The sequence below is a fragment of the Schistocerca nitens genome, chromosome 4 (assembly GCF_023898315.1).
Source record: "Schistocerca nitens isolate TAMUIC-IGC-003100 chromosome 4, iqSchNite1.1, whole genome shotgun sequence".
NCBI classification, from domain to species: domain Eukaryota; kingdom Metazoa; phylum Arthropoda; class Insecta; order Orthoptera; family Acrididae; genus Schistocerca; species Schistocerca nitens.
The window spans coordinates 710,936,464-710,962,438 of NC_064617.1; the positions used below are offsets into that span (position 1 = coordinate 710,936,464).

Consider the following 25,975-nt stretch of genomic DNA (forward strand, 5'->3'; position numbering starts at 1 on the left):
GGTAACTCTAAATCTGAATGAGAACTAGCCATCTCTCATGTGAAAAGGAGATAAATGTGGCAGGTTTCTAAAAAAAGTATTTTGGAAGGAAATTTAAATGTGTTGTAGAGTGACTGGCCCATTTGTTTTTATGTAGCAGTTAGCCAGCAACAAGCCTCTTCCAGAGAATTTTAGTTGTGTGTTCTTACGATTGTGTTCATCCACAGTTATTTTAGAGCCTTTTAAAATTAGTGGTGATCTGTTCTTGGCATTTCTTAATTCCATACTGGCTTCATATACAGCGTGCTAATTCATAACATCCCTTGTATCTCCCCAGCTGTAATAGATACAAACATGCTGTTTGTACAGTAAATAGCAGGGACAGGGGCTACTTGAATAAATCACATTTCATGTTTGTGCTATTTTTTCTTACAGAGATATGAGGCTATCTTTGGTTTTTAAAATGGAACCCTGTGTTAAATTTTAGCGTAACATGTGGGCTTAAAAAGACACATTTCAAATATGTGTGTATCGTAATATTTAGGTGAATAGTTTCTGAGACACAGATATGTTCTCGTATCGTGTTTGTCCTTCGAAGCGGCATTGTCCAGTGCGACCTTCCCTGTTGTGTGGAGTACACGATAAACTTCGCGAGTCCATCCTTACACACACACACACACACACACACACACACACACACACACACACACACCCATTTACCCAACAATAGTAATACATACTGCGATATTTTGTGCAAATACAAATGTAAATGAGGAGGCCCTTATTGGTCACAATTGTTTTGTACGTATTTGTTTTTTAGTTGAAAATATTTACTATTGATCACAATACGAAGCGAGCACGCGCGCGCAAACACACACACACACACACACACACACACACACACACACACACACACACACACAAAGATGCAAAATACGTACTGTACAGGATGCAAAACTTTACTGAAGCATGTGCTCAAAATGCTTCCCCTCTGCTGCAGTGCACATTTGTAGTCGCCGTTCGAATGATTTGTGAACGGTTGCGAGGGTGTCACGTGAGATATCAGCGCATGCTTCGATGATACGTTGCTTCATATCGTCTGGCGTAGTTGATATTTGAGCATACAATTTATTTGACTGCTCCCCACGGAAAAAAAATCAAGAGGGGTCAAATCAGGAGACCGGGCTGGCCACTTCACTTCAGCACTTTGTCCTATCCAACAATCTGGGAACTTTTAATTTAATAGCTCTGTAGCCACATGGGAAGAGTGAGCAGGATAGCCATCATGTTGGAACCACATGCACTGATGCTTAGTTAGTGGTACCACTTTCAGCAAAATGGGCAGAAGTTTTCGCAGGAACTGTGCATAGTTATTGCCATTTAGTATACCCGGAATGACATACAGCCCCACAATGACATTCCGACAATGCTGCACCACACGTTAACACTCCATGGTTGCTGATGCTGTACTTGTCAAAGCCAATGAGGGTTCTGTACTGACCAGTAATGCATATTACGCAAATTCACATTACTGTGGTTGGTGGTCGCTTCATCAGTAAAAAGCACCTGTTGAAAAAAATGTTGGATCATTTTGTAGGCGCTGCAGGCCGGTTTGGCAAAATTCCTGGCACCATTCTCTCCAACTACCTCGCACGTCACCTTGCAGCATTATCGAAAGCAGGAAAACAACGTCTTCCCTGTTAAGTTCCTCAGTGGTCAACAGTAAAGGTCACATTGGACAATGCCACTTCGAAGAACGAATACGATACGAGAACATATCTGTGTCTCAAAAACTATTTGCCTAAATATTCTGATATACACATATTTGAAGTGGTGTTTTTAAGCCCATCATGTTACGCTAAAATTTAACATATGGTTCCATTTTAAAAAACCAAACATGGCCTCATATCTCTGTAATAAAAAATAGCACAAACATGAAATGTGATGTATTCAAGTAGCACCTGTCCCTCCAATTCACTGTCCAAATGGCATCTTTGTATCTATTACGGTTTGGGAGATACAAAGGGTGTTACAACTTAGCTGCCTCACCCTGTATATCCTTAACTCAGTAATGTGCTTGGAGGTTGATGGGTTTCAGACCCTTACTGAGGTGATCTAAAAGTAAGGAAGATTACACACACACACTCCCATGTCTCCCTGCAAAATTGCCTTTCTACAATTTATTCTACAATGATTGGTAATTTTGTAAATAGGTTAGTGAGAAGGAGAAATTATTGAAAAATATTACTTGTATTAACTACCCTATACTAATGAAAAATTTTGCACATAGCAAATTAAACATACTATTTTAGTAAATAAATTCTAAATTGTATAAACTTCCTAAAAAATTTGAAAGTGAAACAAAGAAAATCTTATTGTTTATGGCAGTTAATATACATTGGTCCTTATAGGTACAACCAGCAGGCGCTGGGAACGGACTATCCAGTGAGATTTCGTGCAAGAACTACTTATACATGGGTTTAAAGGTTAGCACTGTAATAAGGAAAGGAACTTAATTCTTTCAATGTTGTACAATGTGTCATAGTTTTATTCACAGTAGAATGACAACAAAATACCTAAGACATAAATATGGCCTACTTCCAGTGATCTTGCACCAGGTGCTTGTGCAGTGCAACCCAATGGTAGAGCACACTATTGTTTGCATGAGGATTTAACTTAGATGAGCAGAGTAAATCTATCTATAGACATGCTGGTCAACAACTTCCACTTTATGTTAATGTCGCAGAAGGTTTATTCTTGAGTTCTGTTTAATTTATACGGCACAAATGAAACTTGATAGCAGTTAAAGAATGGCTGGATTGGCAAGTAAATTACATATCCCTTCCACCTTTTTTTGGTTGCTTCCTCCACTGCCACTTCATGCTCCAGCCCTCAGTTGGCAGAAACGAATGCATATTTGCGTCGGAACGCACTTACTGACATTAGAGACATCACATTACCAAAGCAAAGTAGCAGCAAATACTCCATCATTGAACATTATTGAGCTGTGTAGGTGGCAGTGTGTGAACCAAGTGTACTGTTAACATATAAACTATGTTAATGATAAAAGTCTGGTCAGTAGTAGTGGTCTTTATGTTTTTACTTCAACAAAATGACACTGTGACAACAGGGTTCATTTACAGTTGTGGGTTGAGGGAAAGGATTCTTCATGTAGACAGAAGAAGATGAGAACACCTGTCGTAGTTAATTCTTTAATGTTCTTTCTTTCTTCATCTTCTTCTTTCTTCCCACCCCCAATCAGTTTTTGTACCCTGTTTTGTGTACAATCATGCTATGGGTATACGTCGGTACAATCTAGGGTCGGTTCAGTGCTCTTACAAAAAGACATGAAATGTTTTCACTTTGAATATACAGGGTGTACATAAAGTCTGGGAACACTTTCAATTATTTATTGCACAAGAACTAAACATTGTACAGATGTCATTGAATTTTGAAGAGAAACTCAGTATTTTTTTTTTTAAATTTGAGATGTGACTCAGGAGTGACGCGGCAGACGTCAATATGGTAATCGAATTCTTGCCATACCCGTCCCATTATGGCATCGTCGACTGTGGCAGTCACTTCCTGCATACTCTCTCAGAACTCTGCTACATCACGTGGTATAGGTGGTACATACTCCAGACCTTTAATGTGTCCCCACAGAAAAAAGTCACATGTAGTGAGATCTGGTGTTTTTGTTGAACTCCAACACACAGAAAGCTCACTCTGCACCTCTCTGCACCTGAACTCGCCATGTTTGCAACTAGCACTGGCTATCGGCAAATTATGAAACTATGCTGTGGTGGTATACATGGAGGGGGAGGGGGGGGAGGGAGGGAACTTTCAGGGTGTCTCTTAAAAATGACATAGGGTCTATGTATGATATCTGTACAATTTTCAGTTCTTGTGCAGTAAATAATTGACAGTGTTCCCGGACTTTATGTACACCCTGTACAATTGTGAGGCAGGCTCGCACATGTGTGTGTGTGTGTGTGTGTGTGTGTGTGTGTGTGTGTGTTTGCTAATCTCGTTGAGCTAACAGACTCTACATGCAGATCATCAGGATTGTATACCAGGTGTTACAGAAGGAAGAAAGGAAGGAAGAAAGAAAGAAAGAAAGAAAGAAAGAAAGAAATTTAACAATTAAGAGAGATTTCTCATATAGTGAAATTTGTAAGGCAAATACAGAAAGATCAGAGTCTGAAGAATGAAGACAGCTGTAACCAAAATAGTTAAATTTTTTGCCATCAAAAAACCTTTCAGTTAAGTCAATGGTATATAATTATACAATACATTTTACTATGTAGATATGATTGTGAAAGGTTTTTTGTGTGTTTCCTATGAGAGAATAGCCATCAGACAAGGCAAGACAATTTGGACGCATTGAATTTCATTGTTGTACTTGATATATGATGTTGAAGAAATTTCAAGGTCAGCGACATTATCCAAGCTCCAGACTCCTGTGGCTCGTGGAAACCTCTCATGTGTAAGGTTTGCTGATTTTAAAGGCTATTTATGTGGAAACGTCTAATTGAAAATGCAATTCTCGGAATGTTTTACTGTAGCAGTTGTTGGTCAAGATGTAAGATATGTGAATGTGCTCAATTCTCCATGAATAATAATAACAGAATATTATCTTCCATTGCAAAACTGGGAATCATGTTCTCGTACAATTTTCTGTGTTATGTCTACTCACAACATAAAGTTAGGAAACTGTCACTGTGACATTTCCCAAAGGAAAATTGGTCCATAATGATTGCTTGTTATTGTCTTTCCTTCTGAGTGGTTGATTTCTAAACAGCTGTTTCTCTGATCTCAAAGGTTTCCTGAATTTTCCTTCACGCGAGGTCTGTCTTGTCCACAGTTATGCATGCTTAGAAAGATTTGCATTTGTCTTCTAGCTATTACAGTTTTTCCATTCTTCAATTCTTAGAGGTCTCGGTAATCTTTTGCCTTACTCGTTTACTCCATTTTTATAATTTATCCTTTCATCAATGGGATTTCGTATCTTTTGTGTTATCCAAATATTTCTGCTGTGGTTGTCTTTTTGTTTAATCATTCCCCTGCTGCCTTCACTACATTATACTTCAGAGCTACCCATTCATCTTCTATTTGTAGTTCTTTCCCTTATTTCTGTTGGGCGTTGCCTAATGCTCTCTTTAAACCATCTAGTGATCTCTGGTCGGGTCCCATCTCCTTAATTTCCTCTCGTTTTGTAATTTCTTCAGCATTACTCTGCATTTAATACTTACAAATTATGAAATTACAATGAAATGAACACCCTTAGCTGCTTTCAGGCATTGACATACGTCAACGGGGACAGATGAAAATGTGTGCCCCGACCGGGACTCGAACCCAGGATCTCCTGCTTACATGGCAGATGCTCTATCCATCTAAGCCACCGAGGACACAGAGGATAGCGCGACTGCAGGGATTTATCTCTGGCACGCCTCCCGCGAAATCCACATTCTCAACGTATTGTTCTGCACTACATTCATAGTGCCCCCGCCCATTATACTCATTACTCGCGGCGCGTTGCCGATTTCCGTAAGAGTTTGGGCAGTGTTTGTGCATTCGCACGGAAGAAGAAGATGGTCAAGTGGCCAGTAAGCCTTAACTATATATAGTTAAGGCCAGTGAGCCTAAGGCTTACCGGCCACTTGACCATCTTCTTCTTCTGTGCGAATGCACAAACAGTGCCTGAACTCTTACGGGAATCAGCAACGTGCCGCGAGTAATGAGTATAATGGGCGGGGGGCACTACGAATGTAGTGTGGGACAATACATTGAGAATGTGGGTTTCGTGGTAGGCGTGCCAGAGCTAAATCCCTGCAGTCGCGCTATCCCCTGTGTCCTCGGTGGCTCAGATGGATAGAGCGTCTCCCATGTAAGCAGGAGATCCCGGGTTCGTGTCCCGGTCGGGGCACACATTTTAATCCGTCCTTGTTGATGGCCTGTAAGCAGCTAAGGGTGTTCATTTCATTGTAATTTCATTCTAACGAGCTGTATGGTCGCCGATGGTATCTGTTCTTTTGGTCATGTCTGAAAGAACAGATACCATCTTAGTATTTATAACTTATGGTCAGAATTTGTACCATTATATAATCTATATCAAAAACCTGTAATCTTTTTGCTACTACTTAATTTCTGCCTCATCATGACAATTAAATTATCATTTCTTGCTCCAGTCCGTAGAATGTTATCCTGCTGAGTAACCTTCCCCTCCCCCCTTCCCCAACTGTGAGATCTAAATGTTGAAGTAGTTCGCCTTTAAATTACTTTATAGCTGCAGATGACACCACTATCTTACCATGTGATATAGTTGCAGGTCTTTCGGAAATACAATTACTATAGTTCCCCATTTGTAATGCCTGGTAAGATAACAATGCGTACTTAATACCTTCAACCCCACAGTTCCCTGGGTGCAGAGTTTCTGACAGAGATTTTCCTGGCACTCCCCTGCCCATTATTTCTCAGGGGGGAATTTGGTTCTAATATGGGGCCTGGCTACCACATGCCCCAGGTGTTGAATTATTGAGCATGTCATACATTCAGAGAGTATCTGGCTTTTGAATTTTGGTCAGATGACACTCTTTTCTACATCTGCAGGATTGTCTTTTGCGATTCTAAAGGTTTTTGCTCTCCAATTCTTGCAGACTCTGGCCAGATTTGCATTCCAGTTACCACTTTCTGGTGTGCATCCACCTGTGACTAGGGTGGTAATTGACAGGAGACAACGAAGATGGATGCTCCGAAGGACAAAGTGGTTGATATACAGTTAGCAGGCCATCTTCAAACAACAGAATTGTGCCCAGGAAATTCTGAATTATATCACCAGTGTAATCCACTGAGCTGCCTCCAATTCCATTCCCCAGGCGAGTAACCATCTCAGACATCAGCCTGTTCTTGAGTGGAAACAAAAATGTCACTCAGCAAATGGATCCAGGCACACAGCTTTGTGGAAATTCAAATACCATCCAGCTGCAAGAAATCTTCACACATTCAGGACAGCAAGGACACAAGCAAGACAAATAATAAAATAATGGTAGAGGAACTCTTGGAAGTTATTAGTGACTTCATTAATTGGTCCACCTTCACCACCCAATTTTGGGAATCAGTAAGGATGATTTTAGGCAAGGGCCTTTTCATGAGAAATGGGAGCTTGGTGGACACACATAGAGATGTGGCTCAGGTATAAGCTGAACACTTTTTTACCATTTCTTTGTCATCTGGACAAACTTCTGAGTTCCAGGCACACCATAGAACTCTGGAGATGAGAAGGCTCTACTTCTTCTTATTTGACAAGTAGATCTACAATCATCAATTCTCCATTTAGGAATTATAAACAGATCTGGTCATAGCCAGAGACTCTTCTCCATGGCGAAATCAAATTCATTATGCTAAGGTCTGTCATCTGTGCCATGGACCCAAAGGCAATCTCCTTTCTTGTTTCAATCGGATTTGGATTTATGGACAGGAGCCCATACTTAAAGTATGTACCACAGTTTTATCTGTACATGGGTGGATCCCTCCAAGCGAATGCATTTGCTTGTTCAGCTGTTTTTTCTGATAAAGCTTTCCAAGTAGGCTGCACCTTTCAGAACAACTTGCAGATTATGATGCGGAATTACATGATATTAAGATGGCAGTCAAGTAGATTCAGCAGCTTTTCAGTGAAAAGTTTCTTGTCCGTCCTGACTTGCTCAATGGACTACAAGCGGTCCATCAACTATATCCTGTAGACCAGTTGATTCAGATCATCCATGACACCTTGCAGCAGATGCAACATTGAGGTAAAGAGATGGTCTTTTGCTAGGCACCTGGACATGTTGGAATACAGGGAAATGACACATCTGACAAAGCAAACAAAGAAGCTTGTAGGGATGGTATTGTATGTTGGAAGTGCTGTCCCCTTACGTGTCACTAACTCATTGCCTGACTAAAGAATTGTGTGGGAAAGCAGCTCAAATCGACTGTGCAGGCATGGTGGACTTCATGTCAATCAAGTCGATGGAAAGAAGGGCAGTTCACCATATTGCACATATGACACTGCCCATTAACACACGGTTCCTTCCTCTGTGGGAGGCTACACCAGTCTTTGAAGTTTGTGGTGGGTAGCGTGTCCTTTTCGGCATTTTTGGCTATGTGTGTTTGTAAACTGACATAAGAGAAACCCTCAGTTTGGTTGGAGATCTGCTCACCACCCTCGCTGATGCCGACACCAGTGTAACATAAGTTTTGAAATTTTGTGAACTGTCAGGTCTCATCTCTAAAGTGCCAGGGACATGAGATTAGTGTGCTGTGAATGGATAGCCCAAGAAGTTAAGCCTTTTTATACACGATTTTCACCGCCATAGTTTAGTGTATCATGTCAGCAGCTTTTTTATCATTGATACGTGGACTTTAATGTGGTTTAAGTAACTCTGCACCACTGGAGACAGTCTTTGTGGGGTCTCCTGCCCCCCCCCCCCCCACTTCCACAATCCCCCCTCCCCCCCCCCCCCCTCGCACCACCACCACCACCACCACCAGTGTCGTCGTCATCATAATCTGCACTGAAGAACCAAAGAAACTGGTTCCCCTGCCTAATATCATGTAGCGCTCCCGCGAGCATGCAGAAGTGCCGCTACACGACGTGGCATGGATACGACCAATGTCTGTAGTAGTGCTGGAGGGAATTGACACCATGAATCCTGCAGGGCTGTCTGTAAATCCGTAAGAGTACAAGGGGGTGGAGATCTCTTCTGAACAGCACTTTGCATAGTGTCTCAGATATGCTCAGTAACGTCATGTCTGGGGAGTTTGGTGGCCAGCAGAAGTGTTTAAACTCAGGAGAGTGTTCCTGGAGCCACTGTGTAGCAATTCTGGATGTGTGAGGTGTTGCATAGTCCTGCTGGAGTTACCCAAGTCCGTTGGAATGCACAACTGACATGAATGGATGCAGGTGATCAGACAGGATGTTTACATGTGTGTCGCCTGTCTCTAGTGTTTACAGGCCTAGGTGAGGCGTAAAGCTTTGTGTCGTGCAGTCATCAAGGGAACACAAGTGGGCCTTTGGCTCAAAAAGCCCATATTGATGATGTTTTGTTGAAAGGTTTGCACACTGACACTTGTTGATGGCCCAGCACTGAAATCTACAGCAATTAGCAGAAGGGTTGCACTTCAGTCGAGTTGAACGGTTCTCTTCAGTTGTCGTCGTTCCCGGTCTTGCTGGATATTTTTCCGGTTGCGGTGATGTCGGAGATTTGATGTTTTTTTCGGATTCCTGATATTCACGGTACACTCGTGAAATGGTTGTATGGGAAAATGCCCACTTCATCGCTACCTCGGAGATGCTGTGCCCCATTGCTCGTGTGCCAACTATAACACCATGTTCAAACTCACTTAAATCTTGATAACCTGTCATTGTAGCAGCAGTAACTGATCTAACAACTGTGTGAGACACTTGTCTTATATAGGCATTGCCAACTGCAGTGCCCTATTCTGCCTGTTTACATATCTCTGTATTTGAATATGCATGCCTATACCAGTTTCTTTGGCACTTCGGTGTAATTCCCCATTGCTTTCAGCCATGCCTCGGTACCAGTGTAGCAAGGCCATGTTGACAGCTATTAGTTTGTCAGGTATTTCACTGACACTCCCAGAGGTGGTTGCAGGAATTGGTGGCGTCAATGCGTGCAAGGTGCCTACTGTGGCAGAGTCGTTAGTTTATTGGGACGAGAACAAAAATGTGAGAACAAAAGTAGACTTCCTTTGCAACTTATCCATACTTCTCTTTCCACATAAAAGTGCAAGATGTATAACCATGAGACTCAACTAGACTTGGAGTGCAGATTATGTACAGTAAGATATGCTTGTGTAATTGGACAGCCCTGCACATAGGTAACTGCTCTTTGTGGCATATTCCTGGGGCAGTCTGTCCTAGAGATCCGTGTATTGGCTGTTAAAATTATAGCACTGTTCAAAACTGCTATGTAACTTTCTAAATGTGAAACTTTTGATGCCTATGCTATTTTGCACAGAAACTGGGCAACTAGAAAAACTGAGTGGGGGGGGGGGGGGGGCGCATTTCAAGGGAGAGTAAAAATTAAAAATAAAAAGAAAAACAGGCTCTTTTGTTGTAGTTCAAGAATTGAAACACTGGATCAAAAATTTTTGTGTTGTAATTACCTTGTGTTATTCCTTGCATAAAGAAAATACAACATGATCTTGGATTTTTAGACCTATCTGTTTAGCAAACTCCAATAGGTAGTCATAAACTCATAAAACATTAAACTAGATTTGGAAAAAAATGGATAAGTGGTTCACTGGTTATGTGAGTGGTAATTGATACAGAGATCTTCATTCATAAATCATTCTGTGCTTACAAATGTTGAGTTGTAAGCTTGTATGTGTAATTGATATCTTCAGTACAGGTAACAGTTCAGCCTATTATTTTTTCCGGGAAAATTTTAATATTTTAAGAAGACAAATGTGTCTGTAAAACATTACTAACACTACTGAGACATTTTAAAAAAGTTTTTAATTTTTATCTTTCAGAGCACTTCATGCATATGTGTTGTGAAGATGCCACGAAATGAGCAGGTTCTGAATCATTATAATGACTTTGGCTTACGTTATTATGTGTTTCTTTGGTTATTAGTTAGGAATGTCAGGTTCTTAGCACTCACCATTTTTTTTTATTTTTTTTTTATTTTTTTGCAACATAGTAGCTGTGCCTGGGAACAAATTGTCACTGATTTAAGAGAGCATGCATGCAGTATGAAATTTATATCCAAGTGATAAGCTTGATTCTTTACCAGCAAGTGTGCGTCCTGTTGTGTTTTTGATACTTTCAACTAAAACTTGTAGCTTGCCCATCTTTCCTTTTCCTTTAGTACTCGTGAAGCAATAGTGGCTTACATGATTGTGACACATTTACTTAACAGCACTTATGCTTCTACATGATTTTATTATTATTATTTGTTATTTAATGGCACTAAACTGCCCCTATTATCTCTTGTACACAGTCGCATGTCAAAAAACTGAAATTAATGTAATAATAGTCTGCATGTCTAAAATTGAGTTTGGGATTATGTTATTGAGCACTAATAAAAAGTAAGATAGTTTAAAAGAGAAGGGATGCTAACAACACAAGAATGAAAATTGGTGTTGAGAAATCGGTAAACTATGTACAAACATGTTTCAATGTGTACGTGATGATTAAGAGTAGATATCCATTGTAGGCAAAAGACAGGTACAAAGAAAATCGTATGTATGTGTGCACTCATGGGTGGCAGTGTTCGAAACAAGAGTGAAAAGTATGGCTACGAAGTCTTTCGTGATGTGTTTCTCGAATAAAAATCTCTCGGTATACATGCTGCATCAATTCAGGATAAAACTCCAAGGTTTCGACCATTACCTCCATGGTCATCGTCAGGGCTAAAACTGACTGTCGTAAACTAGCGAGGCTCCCACTTTTTTATATGCAAAGGACGGCTTCTGATTGGCTGGAATACATCATAGCAATAACCCACGCATTGAATTACTGGGACTCTGTGATCCGGGAAGCAGTCAAAATTAGACTTAGCGATAATAACTTTAACAGAGACAATGGCTACACACTTAGCAACACCTGGAGTGCATTGGATAAAGAAAAATCGCAGAGGAAAACTTCCCGCACTTTACCTCCTGATCCAAGGGATGGCGCTGCAAGCAACGTGGGATAGAAACTAAATCTATGAAAGTAGAGGGCACCACTTCACTGTGCGCCATATCACTGTTGCTATGATGTATTCCAGCCAATCAGAAGCCGTCCTTTGCATATAAAAGTGGGAGCCTCGCTAGTTTACGACAGTCAGTTTTAGCCCTGACGATGACCATGGAGGTAGTGGTCGAAACCTTGGAGTTTTATCATGAATTGACGCAGCATGTATACCGAGAGATTTTTATTCAAGAGTGAAAAGTGGTTATAATTGTTTGCTAATAATTATGGTAGACCTATGTGTTAAACAAAACCAGTTTTTTCTGGTAACATGCTAAGTTTTAGAGGTTAGGAAAGCTGTAAATGTAATTTTGTAGCATTTTATTTAATTTTTCTTTATGAAGAAGTGAGGGAAGAAATCCAGGTCTTTCAACGATCAGTTCTTTCATTGCAAAAATTTGTATTTTATTTACTTGGAGACACTGAGTGTGGGAGGAGAAATACTTTTTTATTTATTTATTTATTGTTCCGTGGGACCACATTAAGGAGAAATCTCCATGGTCATGGAACGAGTCAATACATGAAATTATAACACGATTGTAGAAACAGATAAAATGAAATATAAGAAACATATTCAGGCAACAAGTCGTTAGTTTAAATAAAGAAAATCAAGAATGTAACACTAGAATTTGCTTAATTTTTTAGCTCTTCCAGGAGCTCCTCGACAGAATAGAAGGAGTGAGCCATGAGGAAACTCTTCAGTTTAGACTTAAAAGTGTTTGGGCTACTGCTAAGATTTTTGAGTTCTTGTGGTAGCTTATTGAAAATGGATGCAGCAGAATACTGCACTCTTTTCTGCGCAAGAGTCAAGGAAGTGCATTCCACATGCAGATTTGATTTCTGCCTAGTATTAACTGAGTGAAAGCTGCTAACTCTTGGGAATAAGCTAATATTGCTAACAACAAACGACATTAAAGAAAATACGAGGGCGGTTCAGAAAGTAACCTCCGATTGGTCACAGTGCGGGTTGTGGGGGGAGTAGCGACGCCATCTGTGCGTTCACGCACTCAACAGGTCAGTCGGCATCAAGCTGTGGTCGAGTGAACGTCGTACCTGCGCTAGTTTAGTTTTTGTGGCAGTTTGAAATGTGTGCTGCAATAGAAAACCCCGCCAAATGTGAAGTGCGTGCTGTCATAAGGTTTTTTACAGCCAAAGGATATTCTGCAGCAGCTATTCATCGTGAGCTTTGTGCCGTGTACGGACCAAGAGTTATGAGTGAAGGAGTTGTCCGTGAATGGGTACGTTTATTTAAAAGTGGACGAGAAAACGTTCATGATGAAGAGAGGACTGGTAGACCATCATTGGTGACTGACGAACTCGTTCAGACAGTTGATGCAAAAGTTCGTGAAAATCGACGTTTCTGTATGTTGGAGTTGTCTACTGGTTTTCCACAGATTTCTAAGACTCTCTTATACGAGATAGTGACAGCAAGATTGGGTTACCGTAAGTTCTGTGCACGATGGGTGCCCAAAATTCTTACCGACCACCACAAAACTCAAAGAATGGCCTCTGCATTAGACTTTCTGTCACGTTATGAGGACGAAGGAGAACCATTGTTAAACAAAATCGTGACCGGTGACGAAACCTGGATTAAGTACGTGAACCCTGAGACAAAAGAACAATCAAAGATGTGGGCACATTCAAATTCGCCTACCAAACCAAGAAAAGCCTCGCAAGATTTTTCTGCCAGAAAACTGATGGCAACGGTGTTTTGGGATGCCAAATGGGTGTTGTTGGTTGAATTCATGGAACGTGGTACGACCATTAATCAAGACGTGTACTGTGAAACAATAAAAAAGTTACGACGGGCTATACAGAACAAACGCCGTGGTATGCTGACTTCCGGTATCGTTTTTTTTTGCACGATAACGCCCGTCCTCACTCTGCTCGCAGAACAACGGCCCTTCTTGAGTCCTTCAAGTGGGACGTTATCAACCATCCACCTTACAGCCCAGACCTGGCGCCAAGTGATTATCACCTCTTCATGCATTTGAAGAAATGGCTCGGGTCACAGCGGTTTGATGACGACGAAGAGCTCAAAGATGCGGTGACAGGCTGGCTCCAGGCACAAGCGGGTGATTTTTATGCAGAAGGAATTTCAAAGCTTGTGAAGTGATACGATAAGTGCCTCAATCGCTATGGAGACTATGTAGAAAAATAGTGCAAAGATGTAGTTGTAAGATGTATATATTAAAATATTTTTATTTAACTTGGTGTATTTTTTTAAATCAACCGGAGGTTACTTTCTGAACGGCCCTCGTATATACTGTGAGGGCAATGTCAAAATTTGCAGACTATTGAATAGGGGTCGACAAGAGGTTTTCGAACTTACACCACACATAGCTCGAACAGCCCGTTTTTGAGCCAAAAATACCCTTTTTGAATCAGAAGAATTACCCCAAAAAATAAACCATATGACATAAGCGTATGAAAATATGCGAAGTATACTACTTTTCGTGTTGAAATGTCACTTATTTCAGATACTGTTCTAATGGTAAATAAAGCGGGATTTAGTTTCTGAACAAGATCCTGAACATGGGCTTCCCACAACAGCTTACTATCTATCCGAACACCTAGGAATTTGAACTGTTCCGTCTCGCTTATAATATGCCCATTCTGTCTCATTAAAATGTCAGTTCTTGTTGAATTGTGAGTTAGAAACTGTAAAAACTGAGTCTTACTGTGATTTAGCATCAAATTATTTTCCACAAGCCACGAACTTATATCATGAACTACATTATTTGATAATGTTTCAATATTACACACAAGATCCTTCACTACCAAGGTGGTGTCATCAGCAAACAGAAATATTTTTGAATCACCTGTAATACTAGAAGGCATATCATTTATATAAACAAGAAACAGCAGTGGCCCCAGCACCGACCCCTGGGGAACGCCCCATTTAACAGTGCCCCATTGGGACTGAACATCATTACCACTCTCAATATTGCGGAGGATTACCTTCTGCTTTCTGTTCTTAAAGTAGGAGGCGAACCAATTGTAAGCTACTCCCCTTACTCCATATGTTCCAACTTCTGCAGTAATATTTTGTGGTCAACACAGTCAAAAGCCTTCGTTAAATCAAAGAAAACACCTAACGTTCGCAACCTTTTATTTAATCCGTCCAAAACCTCACAGAGAAAAGAGACTATAGCATTTTCAGTTGTTAAGCCATTTCTAAAACCAAACTGTACATTTGACAGCAAATTATGTGAATTTAAATGCTGCAGTAACCTTGTATATACAACCCTCTCGATAACTTTAGCAAACACCGATGGCATAGAAATAGGTCTATAATTGTCAACATTATCCCTGTCTCCCTTTTTATAAAGTGGCTTCACTACCGAGTACTTTAATCGGTCAGGAAACCGACCACTCCTAAAGGAAAAGTTACAGATATGGCTAAGTACTGGGCTAACATACATGGAACAATACTTCAGTATTCTGCTAGATACCCTGTCATATCCATGAGAGTTCTTGGTCTTTAGTGATTTGATTATTAACTCAATCTCCCTTTTGTCAGTATCATGGAGGAGCATTTCAGGTAACAGTCTCGGAACACTTTTTTCTACGAGCGCTATATGATTGCCTGTTGGGACTAGGTTTCTATTTAGTTCACCTGCTATATTCAGAAAGTGATTATTAAATACTGTACATATATGCGACTTATCAGTAACACGGACATCCCCACTACGCACTGATTCTATATTCTCGACCTGTCTCTGCAGACCAGTCACTTCCTTTACGACTGACCATATGGTTCTAATTTTATCCTGAGACTTAGCTATTCTATCTGCATACCACATACTTTTTGCCTTCCTAATAACTTTTTTAAGCACCTTACAATACTGTTTGTAATGGGCTGCTGCATTTAGATTGTGACTGCTTCTAACGTTTTGATATAATTGCCACTTTGTTCTACAAGATATTCTTATCCCTTTAGTCAGCCACCCAGGCTGCCTGTTTGTGCTAGTACCCTGTTTTGAACGTTCTAACGGAAAGCAACTTTCAAAGAGCATGAGAAAAGTCTTGAGGAAAGCATTATATTTATCGTCTACTGTATCAGCACTATAAACATCTTGCCACTCTTGTTCCTTGATAAGGTTCACAAAAGTCTCTACAGCAACTGGATCAGCTTTCCTAAAAAGTTGGTAACTATATTTAACATGTGTTGCAGCACAAAAATCTTTTAGACTTAAAATTTGTGCATCATGTTCTGAAAGGCCATTCACCTTTTTGCTAACAGAATGCCCTTCTAGTAATGAGGAATGAACAAAAATATTGTCTATGGTTGTTCTACTGTTCCCTTGCACTCTCGTTGGAAAGAATACAGTTTGCATAAGATTATATGAATTAAGGAGGTCTACCAGCATCCTTTTCCTTGCACAATCACTTGTACAATTAATATTGAAGTCACCACATATAACTAACAGACAACAGTAAAAGAAAGAACAAATTGTGTATTGAGTATGAAGTTTAGAAATTATTACTGGCAAAGAAGTGTAATAAGTACTATTTTATGAATATATTAGCATGTAGAAACAATAAATTAAAAAATAAGGGAACAAGTCTCATGAAATTGCAGCAATATATCAAAATTAATCAGAAAAAAATCCTCAAGCCTTGTGTTAAAGTGACTGCTGGGGAAAAATAAGTGGTGGTAAACTAGATTAGATTGGTTTTGAAACCATTGTCTACGAAAACATTACTGGTAGTGTACGGAAAATGACATGATGAATAAAATGTATCCACCCATGTAAAAAGACATTGTCACTTGATACAAAAATAATAAGTGAATTCAAAGAGAAATGTAATGGGCTATAGTGAATGTAGAAAAATAATTACCACCAGCAATTTTTATAACAATGGTACAATAAAGTTTTTGTTTGTTGGAATGTCTTGGTGTTAAGGTTGGGAAAAAAGTGATTATAAAAGTTTAGAAAATCTGGATACTTCAAATGGTTGTTCACAGAACACTTATAAAGTAAATTTAAGCACTGCATGAGCATTGTTATGTGATATTTGTGCTTGAAGGTGTTTGCAGTACAGTGAGGTGTTACAGATTTTTGCTGGTCAGTGCACTTTGAATGCTGCCACATTTTATTGCTTACACTTTTGTTTATTTATGCTATTTATTTTCGTATTTTTGGTGACTTCTATTAACAGTTTCACCTATCTGTGACTGCATGGGACAGCAGCTACAAAATGTAATGTACGTTGAATATATATTTTTTCTTATTTTGTGGTATAATTATGAGACACCTCATGATCATACATACTCCACAAGTCCCATCCAGTAACAATGTGGAATGAGAGGTACATAATCTGTTTAGATTTTCCTATTTCTTACTGCTTTGAGTGCAATGATTCAATTACAGATCCTGCTGCAGTGAGAATGAATGTAATTAATTGTTGAAGACACAGTGGAAAGTTACTAGACAGATAACGTAATTGACCAACAATTGAAATTCAGTTTATTGAAGTATAGCAGTTGGCTTAACTTGTTTGAAACACTGATGATAGTCCTAAGAGTGTGTGGCAACATCATAGTGTGGTAAAATGTGAGCCTCGTTGTTTCATATTTTATTTGTGGAAACATTTCTTCTCTGTTCTAACCCTCCATAGTATTGAGGCAGTTGTATGAATTTCAGTACTACCATTTTAATCTCCTGTTGTAAACACTGAGCCAAAAGATGGCTTGCGCAACATTTCTCTTCACTTGAATGTGCATAAAAGTTAGTGGGGAATGTATTGGCATAATTTTAATTGGTTTAAATAAGACCACCCTTGCACTTTAGCTACAACTTTATATTTTGTACTTTGATAGTACTGTAAATGGTTCATACTTTGTGTCCATTTTCAACTGTCTATGCTGCAGATGTAAGAACATGAATTGTAGTATTTAAATTACGTCAGTATGCCAATACATGTGAGTAAATACCATTACTCATGGCCTGTATTTAGCAAAGAATAGAATTCATTACAGTTAGCAACTATCCTGTGAACACATTAGTCTGTTATTCTGTTAATTTGTTCTTTGTAATCCAAGTGGAGCAGTAATCATCAGGTGATTTACATTGTCTGTTGCATGGAGATTATATATGAAATGCAGGTCACAACCCGTTGGTTGTTTTTTGTCCCACAAACCCAACTTGCACTTTTCTCCATGACATCCTGAAAGCTATGGATCAAGGAAGTCGGGTAGATGGAGTATTTCTTGATTTCTGAAAAGCATTTGTCTCAGTACCACACCTGTGCTTTTTATCAAAATTGTGGTCAAATGGGGTATCAGACCAAATATGTGACTGGATTGAGGATTTCTTGGTAGGGCAGATGTTGCATATTATCTTGGCTGGAGAGTCATTGTCAGATGTAGAAGTAAATTAGAGAGTACCCCAGGGAAACGTGTTGGGACTCTTGCTGTTCATGTTGTATATTGTATTAATGATTTTGTTGACAATATTAATAATAACCTCAGACGTTTCGTAGATGATGCAGTTATCTGCAACAAAATACTATCAGAATGAAGCTGCACATATAGTCAGGCAGATCTTGATAAGATTTCAAAGTGGTGCAATTATTGGCAGCTTGATTTAAATTAACTCGGTTTAAATTTTCAAAAACGTAAAATTGTGTATTTCACAAAAAAAGAATAGTGCCCTTTGAGTCACAGTTAGACTCTGTAAACTCGTACAACGCCTACTCAAAACATGAAATGGAATGATAACATAAGCCCAGTCATGGATAAAGCAAGTAACAGACTTTGGCTTATTGATATAATACTAGGGAAATGCAACCAGTCTACAAAGGAGATTGCTTACAAATCACTCATGGGAGCCATCTTAGAATATTGGTCAAGTGATCAGACTAACTAGTGCCAATAAAGTTAGAAAAGCAACACTAATTAAAACACAAATAACTAATAAAAGAAAATTTAAAATAAACATAAATAAATCATAAAGTATCAATACTATTTGTAGAAAAAATCTACAGAAATGAATTCTAAATTCAACACATTAATCTGTCAAAATAGTGAATTAATTAATATTAATCAATATAATAAAAAATATTTTAAACATATGGTCCTTCCGTACTAATATGGATTAATAGTCTTAGAATAGAAACCGGCAGCATGCATAGAGGCATTTAGTCATTGCAACCGTGCTCCATACTGAATGGAATGGGAAGAAACCATAATAACTTGTAGAGTGGGATGTACCCTCTGTGATGCACTTCACAGTGTTTTGCAGAGTCTAAGGTGTAGATGTAACAATGAACAACATAATGTCAATCCCTTAGAGTAAATATACTTTATTATCCACTCCCCCTCAACACATTCTTTCATTAAAAATGCATACAAATAGAATTAAATAAAGATAACATGAAGCAGATTATGTTCTAAAGAGCCTATTAATTTTGAAGAATGTAGAAAGTAATATGAGAGATTTAATTGGATATGATGATGGAAGTAGTGTTAACACCGTGAAGTCCACTAATTTTTCAGGTATCTATTACTTACTGGGTGAAAGTCAATAACTCACATTAAAAAAAGTCAGTGAATTGTGTGAGAAAAATAAAAGTAGGAGTAGTTAGAAAGATTGGACTGAAAAGTATTTTTCATTAATTGGTCAGAAAGTTCAGGACTGGAACAGTTCTGCTAACATACTCTTACAAGAAAAGGCACCTATGTTATCCATAAGGGTGTATTGGTACTCAACACTGTTGCTCTACGTCATGGCCTCACAAAATTCATCATTCAGTTGATGCTTTCCTGTAATAATTAGCCTGTCACTTTGTTTGTCTCTCACATGTCTGCTTCATCTGCAACTACTCAGCAAGCCACCATAGAATGCCCTGTACCACTACTAGTCACTCCATTTCCTGTCTCACTACTAAATGGAGCGAGGGAAAAAGACGATGTATATTGCTAATTTATGCTATCTTGCCTCCACAGTTCTTACATAAAATGCCCATTGGCATCAGTACAATCGTACTGCAATCAGCGGCAAGTGTTGGTTCTCTAATTTTTCTCAATACATTTTGTGAAAAGAACATGGTCTTGCATCCAGGGGTTCCCATTTGAGTTCTTGAAGTATCTCTGTAAAATTCTCATATTGATCAAACCTACTGGAAACAAATCTAGCAGTACTCCTCTGAATTGATTTGACATCTTCGTTCAATCTGACCTGGTGAGGATCCCAAATACTCAAGCAGTACTCAATAATATATTGCACTAGGGTTCTGTACGAGGTCTCCTTTATAGACAAATTGAGCTTTCCTAGATCTCTCCCAAAAAACTGAAGTTGACAATTCACCTTCCCTATTAGTACTAATACTACTACTGTTATTGCTACTAACCTTATGTGCTCATTCCATTTCATATTGATTTGCAGCATTATGCTTAGATATTTAATTGATGTTACTGTGTCAAGCAGTACACCACTTATAATGTATTTGAACATTACGGATTATTTTTCCTTACTCATCTGCACTAACTTACATTTTTCTACATTTAGAGCAAGCTGCCATTCATTACACCTAGTAGAAATTGTGTGTCATTTATGTGTGTAGAGAACGAGAGTGGTCCTATTACACTTTTCTGAGGCATTCCTGAAGATACCATTGCCTCTGATAATCACACGCCGTCCAGGACAACGTACAAAGAATTGAGTCACTCGTGTATCTGAGAAACTATTTTACATGCTCTGACCTTTGTTATCAGTCTACAGTGGCTGCAGTGTCACACTTTCTGGAACTTAAGGACTAAGGAATCTGCCTGTTGCCCATCAACCATGGTTCACAGGATATAGTGCAAGAAAAGGACAAGCAGAGTTTTGCAAAAGTGACGCTTTCCAAATCCATGATGATGTGGAGAGAAGTTTTTCTATCTCAAGAAAATTTATTATATTTGAGCTTAGAACATGCTCAAGAATTCTGCAGCAAACTGATGATGTTAAGAATTTTGGTCTTTTTATGGGTCTGTTCTTTTACACTTCTTATATAAGGGAGTCACTTGGTTTTGTGTAGCCGCTTGGCATTGTGTGCTGGAATAAAGGCCCATTGCTGAATAATAAAAACACTGCTAGCCTTCTTGGTGGATTTTTTTAACTTTAACTGTAACAACCATGGTTGCCGTGATGACACCGTGGTCACCAATTGCTGTCTACTTTGACTCTGTCAGTAAATCGGCCTCCTGTTTGTAGCTATAAGGTCTAAAATATTTCCATTGCATATAGGTTGTTGAGCTAATTGCTCAAGATAGTTTGTGGAAAAATGTGTTCAGAGCTACTTCACAAGTCTGTATGTCTGTGCCGCCTGCAGTGAATCCATAGATGTCCCAGTCTATACTCGATAGGTAAAAGTCGCCTTCATTTAACATTGTATGAATGGGCTACATCTGTGTTACTGAGTGGAAACTTTCTTCGAGTGATTCTAAGTCTGTTACGGCAGAATTGGGGAGCCGATAAACACGTTGTAATGTCTCTTGCAGCGGTCTCTCCGCGATATTTTCAGAAATTTTATAAATTATAAAACTCAGTACATATCTCGAAATATCTCTTCTTATCTTACCGATTATCAATGCAAAGTAGTTTCAAGCCCAATTATTCCTTGGAGCGTCCATTTACTCCATGGAATAGCTTCTCTGCTATCTATGTTTTCTCTTATGAAAAGAATGAAGGAATTCTTGCCTATTAGTACTGAAAGGAGGAGGATGTATATGTATGTATTGTTGAGCTAGTCGCCATCTTGATGAGATTCTGGTTGAGAAGGAATTTAATACATGAACTAAACTAAAGTAAGTGTGTTCGCGTATTATTTAACTGATTATTATTGACAGTGTCTGCTTACTATGCTGTGTTGCACAGGATCAGTGGGGAACGTCTGATTTACACTGGACGAACCTGCCGTTTTGTATGCTCAAAATATCCAGTTACTTCAAATAAATAGGCTAACACGTTCCTACCAGCAGATCTCCGGTCTTCCCCATGTGATCACCGAAAGTTAATAATTATTACAAATGTTTCCAGGAGATCGACTGACAATTTTCGTCGCACCAAGACTTCGAAATTGCTTCACTGCCTTATGGAATTTAAGTTAAGCTCAATTTAATCAGGATAGAACAGTATTGAACTGTGTGAATGTGATAAGCCTGCTTTGTGAATGAAAATTCCCTTAACATATGCATGTTTTTACTATCCTGTCACAGTCGCTAAATTTAATTAATTAATTAATTTATTTATTTATTTATTTTTGTGGAATCTAAAATTTAAAAACCCCCTCTCACACCGGCCTGATTTAGCTTCACTGGTCAGGACAGTAAAAACATGCATATGTTAAGGGAATTTTCATTCACAAAGCAGGCTTATCACATTCACACAGTTCAATACTGTTCTATCCTGATTAAATTGAGCTTAACTTAAATTCCATAAGGCAGTGAAGCAATTTCGAAGTCTTGGTGCAACGAAAATTGTCAGTCGATCTCCTGGAAACATTTGTAATAGTTATTAACTTTCGGTGATCACATGGGGAAGACCGGAGATCTGCTGGTAAGACCGTGTTAGCCTATTTATTTGAAGTAACTGGATATCTTGAGCATAAAAAATGGCAGGTTCATCCAGTGTAAATCAGATGTTCCCCACTGATCCCGTGCAACACAGCGTAGTAAGCAGACACTGTCAATAATAATCAGTTAAATAATACGCGAACGCACTTACTTTAGTTTAGTTAATGTATTAAATTCCTACTCATACAGAATCTCATCAAGATGGCGACTAGCTCAACAATACATACATATACATCCTCCTTCTTTCAGTACTAATCGGCAAGAATTCCTTCATTCTTTTCATAAGAGAAAACATAGATAGCAGAGAAGCTATTCCATGGAGTAAATGGACGCTCCAAGGAATAATTGGGCTTGAAACTACTTTGCATTGATAATCGGTAAGATAAGAAGAGATATTTCGAGATATGTACTGAGTTATATAATTTATAAAATTTCTGAAAATATCGCGGAGAGACCGCTGAAGAGACATTACAACATCCGGTGATCAGCTTGAGTTCGCTTAGGCTGGTTACTCACGTCCAGAAAACTTCACATTCAGACTTGGTTTCAACCTCAATAGACACAATATTTTTGTCGATGCCAATGAGTACTCCCGCTCCTATTCACATCCACATCTACACTTACAGGCATACTCTGTAAGCAGCCATATGGTGTATGGCCAGTTCTACCCAGTACCGCTACTATTCATTTCCTTTCGTGTTCCACTCGCAAATACAGTGAGAAAAATGTGACTGTTTACATGTCTCCTTACAGTCCCTAATTTCTCGTAACTTCATGGTCCATGCACAAAATATACATTAGCGGCAGTAGAGTCATTCTGCAGTCGGTTTCAAATGCCGGCTCTCTGTGTCTTGCTTCAATCCGACCTGGTGGGGATCGCAAACACTCTAGCAGTACTCAAGAATGGCTCGCACTGTAGTTGGAGTCATGAACAATGGCAGTTGAGTTTAGGCTTGTTCTGCACACCTATATCACGCATTCTTCGACAGCCAATGAGTGTTTAGTAGTGCTCTGAGCACTCTGCTCTCAATGCCATAGCAAATATGAACATTAAATGTAATTTTAGCGAATTGTTTAGTAATTTTTTTCCATTTGTTGCGAGTTTTCATCACTGATGGTGGTGATAAGTGATACATTCTGCCTAAGTAAGGGAGAGACACAATTCGTACGATATACACTTTAAGTGGAAAACACATGATGTGCATACCAAACTGTCACTTGGAATTGCCAACAATGCCATCCCCATCCATGCCTCCACATACACGAACCACCATCGTTCATGGATCAGACTATAGTGTTCTATACACGATGTCCTTTACAGATAAACCACATTTTCCAAAAATTCTCATAGTAAAAACCAAATTTGACCATCCATCTTCATTACTACATCTTTGCATGATCACACCATTTAATGCCACTTTGTAACGTTATGTGTTGATATTTGATGTGACTGTGTTGAGCAGCTCACTACCAATATTGTATCCAAACATTATTGGATTGTTTTTCCTGTTCCTCTAGATGAACTTAGATTTTTTTTTTTTTTTTTTTTTTTTTTTTACAACTACATCTGCATGTATATGGCTACTCTGCAGTTCACAATTGAGTTGCTGTTCCACTCTTGAACACTTCTTACATTTAGAGCAAATTACAAATTTTGTGTAAGTAATCTTGTATACTCCTATAGTCATTCATTAATGGCACCTTCCTGTACACTATATCATAATCAAGAAACATCTGCAGATGGCTGCTGTCACTATACGTCAGAACATTCATGTATATGAAGAATAAGAGTGAATCTTATCACCCTTCCATGTGGGCCACCTGTTGATACCCTTGTTTCTGATGAACACTCTCTGTGAGGATAACACACTAGGTTCTATTGACTTAAGAGGTATTTGAGCCACTCATGTATATTGGAATCTATTACGAATGCTCATACCTTTGTTAACAGTCTACAGTGGGGCACCATGTCAAATGCTTTCCAAAAATTGAGGAAGATGGAAACTGCCAGTTGCCCTGCATCCATGTATTGCAGTATTTCATGAAAAAAGGGCAAGCTGAGGTTAAACTTGCTGATTTGTGGAGAGAAGCTTTATCATTGGACTGAGAATATGTTCAAGAATTTAGCAACAAACCGAAGTTAAAAATATTGGTCTGTAATTTTGCAGATTCATTCTTATGCCTTTCTAATATACAGGAGTCACCCACACTTTTTTTCAGTTGGACTCAGTGCAATAGATTAGCAATAAATGCCAGACAAGTAAGGGGCAAATGCCATAAAATACTATCAGTAAAACAAAATTGTGATTACATCCAGACCTAGCAACTTGTTTGTTTTCATCTCTTTCAGTTGCTTCTCTAAGCAAGGGATGCCTATTACTATGTCCTCCATATGGTAGTTAGTGTGATGATCAGATGACGGTATGTTTTTACGATCCTTCTGTGTGAATGATTTGTTAAATGCGAAATTAGAAAGTTCAGCTTTTCTTTTGCTGGCTTCTATTGCTGCATCAGACTGTTCAGCAAGTGACTGGATAGAAGCCTTCAATCCACTTAGCGATCTTATAGAATCAGAATTCTGTTGCGTTGTCAGCAAGATATTTTGCTAAGGTATACCAGTGCTAATTGTTATATGCTTCATGCATCAATCTTTTTACAGACTCATGAATTTCAACCAACTTTTGCTTTACTACCCATTCAAACTTGGCCAATAATTCCTCTTCGTCCATTATACTGGAACTAAATGATGTCCATGCATTGTCTGTGAGGGATGCTAACAACTGCATATCTGCTCTTTCTAGCAAAAATATTCTCCTAGCCTTCTTGAGGGCTTTATTAACTTAAGAAACTGGTGTTGCTGTGTGACATAACTAAGCCCTGTCTCAATACTGACATCGACAGTGAGATCAGGCCTGTTTGTAGCTAAAATGTCTCCACTGCATGTGGGCTCTCGAACTACCTCTCAAGACAGTTTTTGGTAAATGTGTTCTAACATATTTCACAAGACTGCCTGTACGTACCACTTGCAATGAATCCACAGACGTTCCAGTCTGTACTTGGTAGGTTAAAGTTGCCTCGAGCTAATAATGCATGATCTGGGTATTTCCATGCTACTGAGCAAAGTCTTTCCTTGAATGATTCTAAAACTGTCACAGTGGAATTGGGTGGCTCATAAAAACATCAGATAATTAACTTGAGTTTGCTTAGATCAGCTAGACTCCAGACCAACAGACCCCTACCAGTTCTGGGAAGGATACTGCAAATTGTCAGCACTGCTTGCACCCTGTGAGGGAGGCCAACTGTCTTTACGAACTGAGGATGGTCTGAGAACTAGAGCAACAGGCCTCACTGGTGCCGACATGAACCACAACTAGATGCTGATTGCACCCTACACCCTAGATAGCCACAAGCATTGCCGTCTACAGATTTTGGGTGAGGCCCCCTGGCAGACAAACAGAGTGCATGTTGGACTCCCGCCATGGATGCAATTTCTCTATAGGGCTCCATAATGCACCTAACATAGGAGCTCAAAATAAGCAGCAAAGCCCTCCCCATGTGTGCCTAGTCAGAACCTACTGAAGTAGTGGCCACTTGACCATCACGGATGGATGGGCATGGGCAGACAGGTAGTCCCAGCCAAGGGCTCTCTACCTCAACCTGCCACTCGCCTTATATGTCAGTTGGTGTTA

General features: G+C 39.2%; 1 protein-coding gene across 4 annotated transcripts in view; it reads left to right on the forward strand.

Moving 5' to 3' along the window:
• The window catches only part of LOC126252754 (transmembrane GTPase Marf), a 216,878-nt gene that overhangs the window by 24,670 nt on the left and 166,233 nt on the right, over nucleotides 1-25,975 (forward strand). The window contains exon 2 of one of the 4 annotated variants that reach the window (XM_049953662.1): nucleotides 10,519-10,563. The exons of 2 other annotated variants lie outside the window; for them this stretch is intronic. The gene's annotated coding sequence lies outside the window, so the exon portion shown is untranslated. Of the gene's footprint in view, nucleotides 1-2,384; nucleotides 2,466-10,518; nucleotides 10,564-25,975 lie in introns of those variants that run through there. One more of the 4 variants, XM_049953665.1, reaches the window with a different exon arrangement.